This window comes from Pinus tabuliformis, chromosome 8 (genome assembly GCF_031772625.1).
Source record: "Pinus tabuliformis cultivar Carrire ecotype Pingquan chromosome 8, CPIR1, whole genome shotgun sequence".
NCBI classification, from domain to species: domain Eukaryota; kingdom Viridiplantae; phylum Streptophyta; class Pinopsida; order Pinales; family Pinaceae; genus Pinus; species Pinus tabuliformis.
This window is the reverse complement of record NC_142294.1, coordinates 1,539,000,463-1,539,008,467: the sequence shown is the minus strand read 5'-3', so window position 1 is coordinate 1,539,008,467 and position 8,005 is coordinate 1,539,000,463. Positions and strand designations below refer to the sequence as shown.

The 8,005-nt window shown below is 36.9% G+C and overlaps 1 pseudogene; it reads left to right on the top strand.

The window, feature by feature from the left end:
* Window positions 1-300: 300 nt before the first annotated feature.
* Window positions 301-923, top strand: LOC149241798 (antimicrobial peptide 1 pseudogene; annotated as a pseudogene).
* The last annotated feature ends 7,082 nt before the right edge of the window (window positions 924-8,005 follow it).

Below are 8,005 nucleotides of genomic sequence, written 5' to 3'. Positions count from 1 at the left end.
GACAATGAGTCAATATGAGATTTAGTTGCAATCCAGTTATCCTTTGTTTAATTAATGCGAATAACTTTACGAAACATAATCACACTCAACTCTGTCGCATTCATCCTTATCCAGTGAACCTAAGATCTCGTCATGTCTATGACATTCGTAGGGTAAAAAAGAAAAAATGCGTGGTCACTCTCAGTCTCGAATGCGCATTTAGAATTCACAATACCAAACAGTAAAAACAATTCTCAATTCTTTATTCACCCAGTGAAAATCACCATCGCTTTACGTTCACTATAAATCTGTGTCTCCCGACTACGAAATCACTCACACCTTCCTCATCCGAATTCCTGTTATCAGCTATCATGGAAACCAAGCGCTTGGCATACGTGATGTTTGTGTTGGTATGCTTGTTTTTAGCTTTGGCCCAGCCTTCTGAGGGCAGTTATTTCACTGCGTGGGCAGGGCCTGGTTGCAACAACCATGCTGCTCGATACAGCAAATGTGGGTGTTCTAACATCGGTAACGACGTTCATGGAGGATACGAGTTCGTGTACCAAGGCCAGACTGCTTCTGCTTACAACACGGCCAACTGCAAAGGCGTTGCTCAGACCCGTTTTTCTGGCAGTGTTAATCAAGATTGCAGCGGTTTTGGTTGGAAGAGTTTCTTCATCCAGTGCTAAGTGCTGCATGTGATAACTTTATATTACTATTATCATACTACTAGGCACGTCTAAGTAGTTGGCGTTGTCCCAAATAAAGCTTGAGAGTATCCATTCATGGCGTGGCGCTGTTTGTATGGCATCATCTATCTCAAGTATGGAAGATATAGGTACATAATGTTTTGCAATTTTCACCGGTCCATATGATGTCTGGTGTATATTGCTTTGTCTAACTTTATTTCGTTAATACGTAATGTTTTTTGTGCACTGATATTACATATTTTTCTACTTTCAAGTACTCTTATGCCAAGGATCTGACTATATCTAACATTTTAGTTCAGGTTAATTTTTATTTCTGGTAAACTTCACTAAGCACAAGACCAAAAACAATTCCATGCCATCTATCAATCCATAAGATCGTAGATGAATATGAACTTGACAACAAAAATGTAATTTTTTAATTTGTTACATTGAACTAAAGTGATTTCTAATTTGTACTTTAAACACTTGTAATTTCTTACAACAATGTTAAAAAGAGGTTTCATGATTTTTCTCTTTCCTCTTACCTACAAGGAAGGCTTTTGTATACCTCAATTTTTTTAGGTTCTCAAAGGTTAGGAGCTTGTTCTCTTAACACTTGCTATTTCTTACAACATTGAGGTGTCTTGATTTTTCTCTTTCTTTTTACACAATACACATAATACACATAAGAAAGGCTCTTGTATACCTCATTTGTTGAGGTTCTCAACGACTAGGAGCTTGTTTTGTATTAATAACTATGTGAAGGAATTTATCTATGAGGGGCTAACTTTGGCCTAAACTTTATTCCGGAATTTAATAAGTTGTGTTTCTTATTTAATATAAGGATTTATACCTATTTCTCATCATGTAATTAATAAAAGGAAGGCAGATGATCAAATGTCCAACAATGTTAAAAAGAGGTTTCATGATTTTTCTCTTTCCTCTTACCCACAAGGAAGGCTTTTGTATACCTCAATTTTTTGGGTTCTCAAAGATTAGGAGCTTGTTCTTTAAATACTTGCCATCTCTTACAACATTGAGGTGTCTTGATTTTTCTCTTTCTTCTTACACAATACACATAAGAAAGGCTCTTGTATACCTCATTTGTTAAGATTCTCAACGATTAGGAGCTTGTTTTGTATTAATAACCATCTGAAGGAAGGAATTTATCTCTGAGGTGCTAACTTTGGCCTAAACTTTATTCTGAAATTTAATAAGTTGTGTTTCTTATTTAATATAAGGATTTATAGCTATTTCTCATCATGTAATTAATAAAAGGAAGGCGGATGATCAATAGTCCAAAAGGCAAAGTCTAGGGTTGTGAAAAGGAAAAGACCATAAAAACTTAAAGGTGGTAAAAAGGGTGCAAGTTCTTTGGATTCATATTTTATTTTCTAAAGTTTGTATATATTTTTAAATATTAGTAATTGAAGCTTTTTTTTAAGGGAAATTAATGATAGGTTTCATTATTCTTTCATCTTCTATGGAAGATTTGGAAATGTTTTTCTCATTATTATTTTCCAGGGTCATTAGTTTAACATCATAGATCTTGTAGGGTGAATACCTTTTTATTGTACATTAGGACACAAAAGGTACTACCACAGATTCATCATGGGCACATTAGGACACAAAAGGTACCACCATAGATTCATCATGGGGTATGTAGAACCGACAACTTACAACTACTTGCATGTGTGTGTCTCTATGTTGGTGTGAGGCTGCACATGTGGTAGACACCGAAAACGGAGCTGGAAGGTGGAAGAAGAAGTGAGGGCTTGGACTTTGTTGAAATGAGGGTGCCTTGTTGGTCCAAAGTATTCATCTTATGCTTGTTCTAGGTTTTAATTCCTCTTAAAATAGGGCATTATTTTAATGGGGGGTTACCTAAATTATTCTCATATGATGGCATCCTCCTTATTCATTGGAATCCAAGATAAATGCTCCTTAATGATAGATAGATCTCTTTTTTTTTCATTTATTTCCATATTGGAGATTGATTTCTTCTTAGTATCAAGATATTCAAACACGTGTCCTAACTTTATCATTGAGATACTTATTGCAAAGAACCTCCTTTAGTACCCACATGCCCTCTATCCCAAAATTATTTTTCATCATTATATTTATTCTAAGGGAATTATTCATTAGGTTTCCATATTTTAGACCTAAATAACTTGAATTTTGTTTCAATTTTTCAAAATGATTTTCTTAACAAATTTTCTCTCCCTTTCTAGTGAATGTCCTCAATAACCTATTAAATTCCTTAAGAATTTCCAACGGTACCATTAGAAAATATAAAACATATATTTGGATGAAAAATAAGACAAACTTTATCAATGATATTATCTTGTGGGGATTTAGTTAAGAAGTTATTTTACTTTTAAACCTTCTTTAATAATTAAACCTAGTCTATTACCTTGTAATATTCGTGGGTGAATGGCGTACCTAGGTATCTAAACAAAGACTATCCCAAATTCATACTCAATACTAATCCTAGGAAATTTGTTTTCGATTTAGAGTTGGTGTATTCCTTCCATATAACATGCATAGTAATATAGCAGAGGGCTCTAACATCTCCCTTTTCTTCTTAATGGTATTTGAGGGCATGATACTTTTCATATCCTTTGCCTCACTTTTTGCAACCTAATGAATTGATAACATGGTGAATTCAAGGACCATTGAGCTCTGAAATCCCCATAATTATCACACTTAGAAAAAAAAAATAGAAAAAATCTCCAATCAAAAGGGCTTTTGGCAGATGTTAAATGTGAATCAACACGTGTTTACAAAATAAATAGAAAATTTTTCTTAAAGAAATAAGCAAGATGAAATCATGGGATTGATTGGGCTTATTGACCAAAAAAATTGTCTAGTCCTATGTAGAAAAGAAATGCTATTAAAAATATATACTTAAGTTACTTTGCACTCTTTCGTTTATATACAACACTTTGCCAATTTTCCAATGTGTGGAAAATCTACGTACATATCTCTCTCTACACATTGTTTATCCACACTTAGTCTCCCCGCACACCTTGTTCCACACACTTGCTTTGCACATTTTTCCCTCCCACACGCCCACTTTCGTATATCACACCTCTCTTGCACAACTTGAGACTTTGCACAATCCATTCATCTACACTGCTTGTCATTATTCAATATTAATAGCAGATATCACTTGTTAGGAAATCACTCCACTGCCTTTACTCTCTCGTTCTTTCTCCCCGTCTTAAGGTCACTCAAAAAATTAATAAAGGAAATTTATACCTAGGTAAAGACGACGTGATGGAAATCATACTTCAGGATCTGCTCCTTATCACTCCCTGTAAAGCATGATTGTGATTAGTAGCTTCTACTTATTATTTTTCCTCAACCAAAAGAATGGAACGAGACAAGACGATTATATTAGTAATTGCACCAAAGAATGAGATGTTAATATCTAAGACTCACCACAGGAATTTATTGATAAAGACATATTTCCCTAAGTATAACAAATAAATGGCTACTTGAAAGAAGAGAGAGATGGTTTGGAGTGACGCATTCAATTCAATTGTTTGCATAGATAAAAGTTTTTACTAGTTAACTGCATACCAATGTTATTTGAACTTGTCATTAGATGAGAAGAGAAATAATAAATTTTGCACCACATGACTGGAAAGTGTTTCATCCATCCCTTAAGTCTTTGATTTCATAGAAATTGTTTACTTGTGTGCACGACATTTCGATCCAAAAACTAGAACTTTCAAGCTTGGATTCAAGAAAAATTCAACCCCCCTAACCTCAAAGCATTTAGGAAGCTCCTTAAGCTTCAATAACCTACAAATCTACTCAAGTTATAATAGGTCGATACTTTCTTAGACTCCTAGGCTAGTGGAATGAACATTACTGACAAATTCATCATGCCTTTTGTATATGTTCAAGAACGACTTTCTACCATAAAGTGATTTATCCCTTTCCCATTTTCCCCAGTCATTGCTGACCAGTACCTCTTTATTTTTCAACAAGCTTGATGAGGATAACATATGCTTGTAGTATAATTCCACCCTTCGGGTGAATCCATCGCTATGTGATGTTTTAACGAGCCTAGCAAAGGTGAAACTCGGTCTTGTCATGATGGACAAGTTTGTCGCTATTTGATGTTTTAATGAGTTTAACAATAATGAGAACTCGGTCCTTTTCATGTTTAGAGAGTTTGAATAGGGACAAAAAGAAAACTGCACAAGTTATTTTTCGTAAGTTTGTCTCTCAAGTCCGAAAAAGCGTAAAATAATAACCTATTGACCATGTTCGATCAACGTATTCCTTTTTCGTAAGTAATCTATCTCAGTCCGGAAAAGGGTTAAACTTATACTGAGTAGATGTCGTTTCCAATCCATTTACGAGCTAAAAAGGACAAGCGCTCGATAATATTTTCATGTTTCAAGAGTCTGAAAAGAGCTTAAAGAGGACTCCACTTAGAGGAATGAGTTGTGTCTAGGATAGAAACTGGTTCCGGTGATGTTGGAACTTCTCAAAACATGTTGATTTATGTGAAGAGGCTGGCTAATAAGACCACTCATTGCAACTGTTCCTCAAAAAGGGTAAAACAACCAAGTGAAAGCGTATGATCGGCCAAGCAGATAGTGACGATGGAAGGAGAAAAACCAAGGCTCATCTGACGGAAGAGGCCTATAGAACGGAAATCACGAGGGTTAAAATGGTCTTGGGTTCATTTTTACACAAGCTTGAACCATAGGTAACTATGCTTGGATTCAGTTTCATGTTTACACAAGATTGAAACGAAAAACTATGCTTGGATTCAGTTTACATGCCCCCAACATGATGACTTGATTCTAGGTGCATGCCCGTGAGGCTTCATTACATTAACCTAAGTAGACTACTCGTGGCTATTAGGTGGATGGAATGAAGGTTCATTTACGAGATCAATTGAAAGACTCGACTGGGATTTTATGAGATCTAATCAAAGACTCGAATTGGAAATTTGCTCCAGGGGACCTTGTTTCATTTTTTAATGAGCTTGACACAAGAACATGAACTCTGCTTAGATTCCTTGTTTCATTTTTTTAACGAGCTTGACACAAGACAAGGAACTATGCTCTGGGACCTGTTTCATTTTTTAATGAGGTTGACATAGTAAAAGAATTATCCTCATATTCCTTGTTTCATTCTTTAACGAGATTGACACAAGACAAGGAACTATGCTCATGGGACCTGTTTCATTTTTTAATGAGGTTGATACAGTAAAAGAAGTATCATCATAATTCCTTGATCACGACCCATAAGAGGTCATGACTTCCAAGAGGTTCTCATCAGATGGGAGAACAATGCTCTAGAAGGGATACGTAGCAAGGAATCCATTAGAGAGATCTGGTTCCAATGCACCCAGTACATAATGCACAAGATCATGGAATTGATCGTCGGTTGATGTAGGCATGGAATGGGTTGCCACATAATTGACTCGTGGCGGGGAAGATATTATTGGGAAAAAAGGACCATTTAGGGAAGATGGTTGACTGGAAGGCATATTTGGACCGGGAAATGAAAGTTGGTCAATGGTGACAATTCTGCCTTCATGCGGGAAACACATCACTCGAAAGAGTGTTGAAACAATAGCTCCCATGTCATAAACATAGTCGCGCCCTAGAAGTAAATTGTAATCTAAAGGGCGTGAGACTACCATCACATTGAGATAAACAATTTTTCCTCCCAAAGTAATAGGCAACCGAGGAAGGATCCCTAATAGTTGACTGGTTCCTCTGTTAAAAGCTAACAGATTCTGGGTAACAGGCACAAGTGGTGGCAAACCGAGCGCTTGCCAAGCAGTGGAGGAAAGGATACTCACGGATGCACCTTCATATATAATAGTGCTAGATACAATCATATTATAAACCTGTACTATGATCTAGAAAGGCACATATCAAGGAAGATGACATCCTACCAGTCAATTCCAATCAAAGGAAGTGACCAGACTACTTGGAGGGGGTACCGTAAGAACGAGATAATAACCCCCTTGAGTTACGAGAACGAGAGGATTTTCCTCCTGTCTTGATGGAACATGAGGGTTGTGTCCAAGCTCATTGGAATCTGAAGAAACGAAAAGAATCTGAGTGGTATCATACTCACTCTCTACAGGAAAGGTATGATTAACTGAAGGTGAAATCGGGTCAACTGTTTCCTCAACTTGTGATTGGTCAGGTATAGACTCATGGGATTCACATTCAAAGAGAGTGGGTTTGAACGACGGTTGATTTGGGTTAGTCACTTAATCAACTAGTGAAGGATTAAGGGAGAGTCTCCTGTAACCATATGGAAGTCGTTGCGGAGAAGCAGGATGGTTATCCAACACTTTTTGGGCTTCATCCAGATAGGTACAAAGGTGAATGGGGTGATTCCCTTCGCATAACCTACAGGGAAACTTAAATTTACCCTTATTTCCATGAACTTTACTACCACTAGTTGATGGTGTGTCACTAGCATGATCTCCAGAAGTTGATGACACGGGATGATGTGAACGAGAAGACCATTCTTTTAAGATCTGAGGAATACCAGAACAATTTCGAAGAAGATGGTCTCTCGTACAAAGTTTGCAAGGATACCGAAGTTTGTGAGGCTTATCAGACGATTTCTCATCAGAAGTTTCATTTGAAGCAATGGTTGCTTGGTTGCCCCCTACTAAATTTTCGTCTTCTTCTTCTTATTCTTCCCTTTCTTCTTATTCTTATCCACCTGGTTACTAGTGTCAATACTTTCACCAGGCGAAGAGGAAGAAGGGGAGGAAGAAACAACCGACGAAGAAGGTAAAGGGTCAACTTTAGGATCAACTAGAGGTTGATTTTTTCCAGGTGGAGGAGTACTCAATTGCGGAGAAATCACGACATTTTGAACCAAGTAGGTTGAAAACAACCATACTGTCAAGCCAATGGTAAATCCCAGAAGGGATAATGTAACCATATATGGAGCACCAATATTTTCGAAAGGAGGAAAATGACTAGGATTTCCATCAAAAGGAATTCCTTGATCGGTGGACTCTGGATTTGTTTCCATATGTATCAACCTAAGATCAACTAAGGAGTGACGTGGAGGATGTTGTACGCGGTTAATTAATTTTATTTTAATAAAAAAAACATAATAGTACAAAAGAGGGATAATCTAGGAAAAAGGATTACCAAGTAACTATGAACTGCAATACACTGCCTCAGTAAACCAAGGACTTAACATACGTGCAGGCAATCTCCCCGAATGCTATGTTCGGTGTATCACAGTGTACAAGGCGGCTGATTGGGTTACCTAAGGATGGATAGCAACCTAATGTAGTCCTCCCATATATACCCGAAAGTTCATGG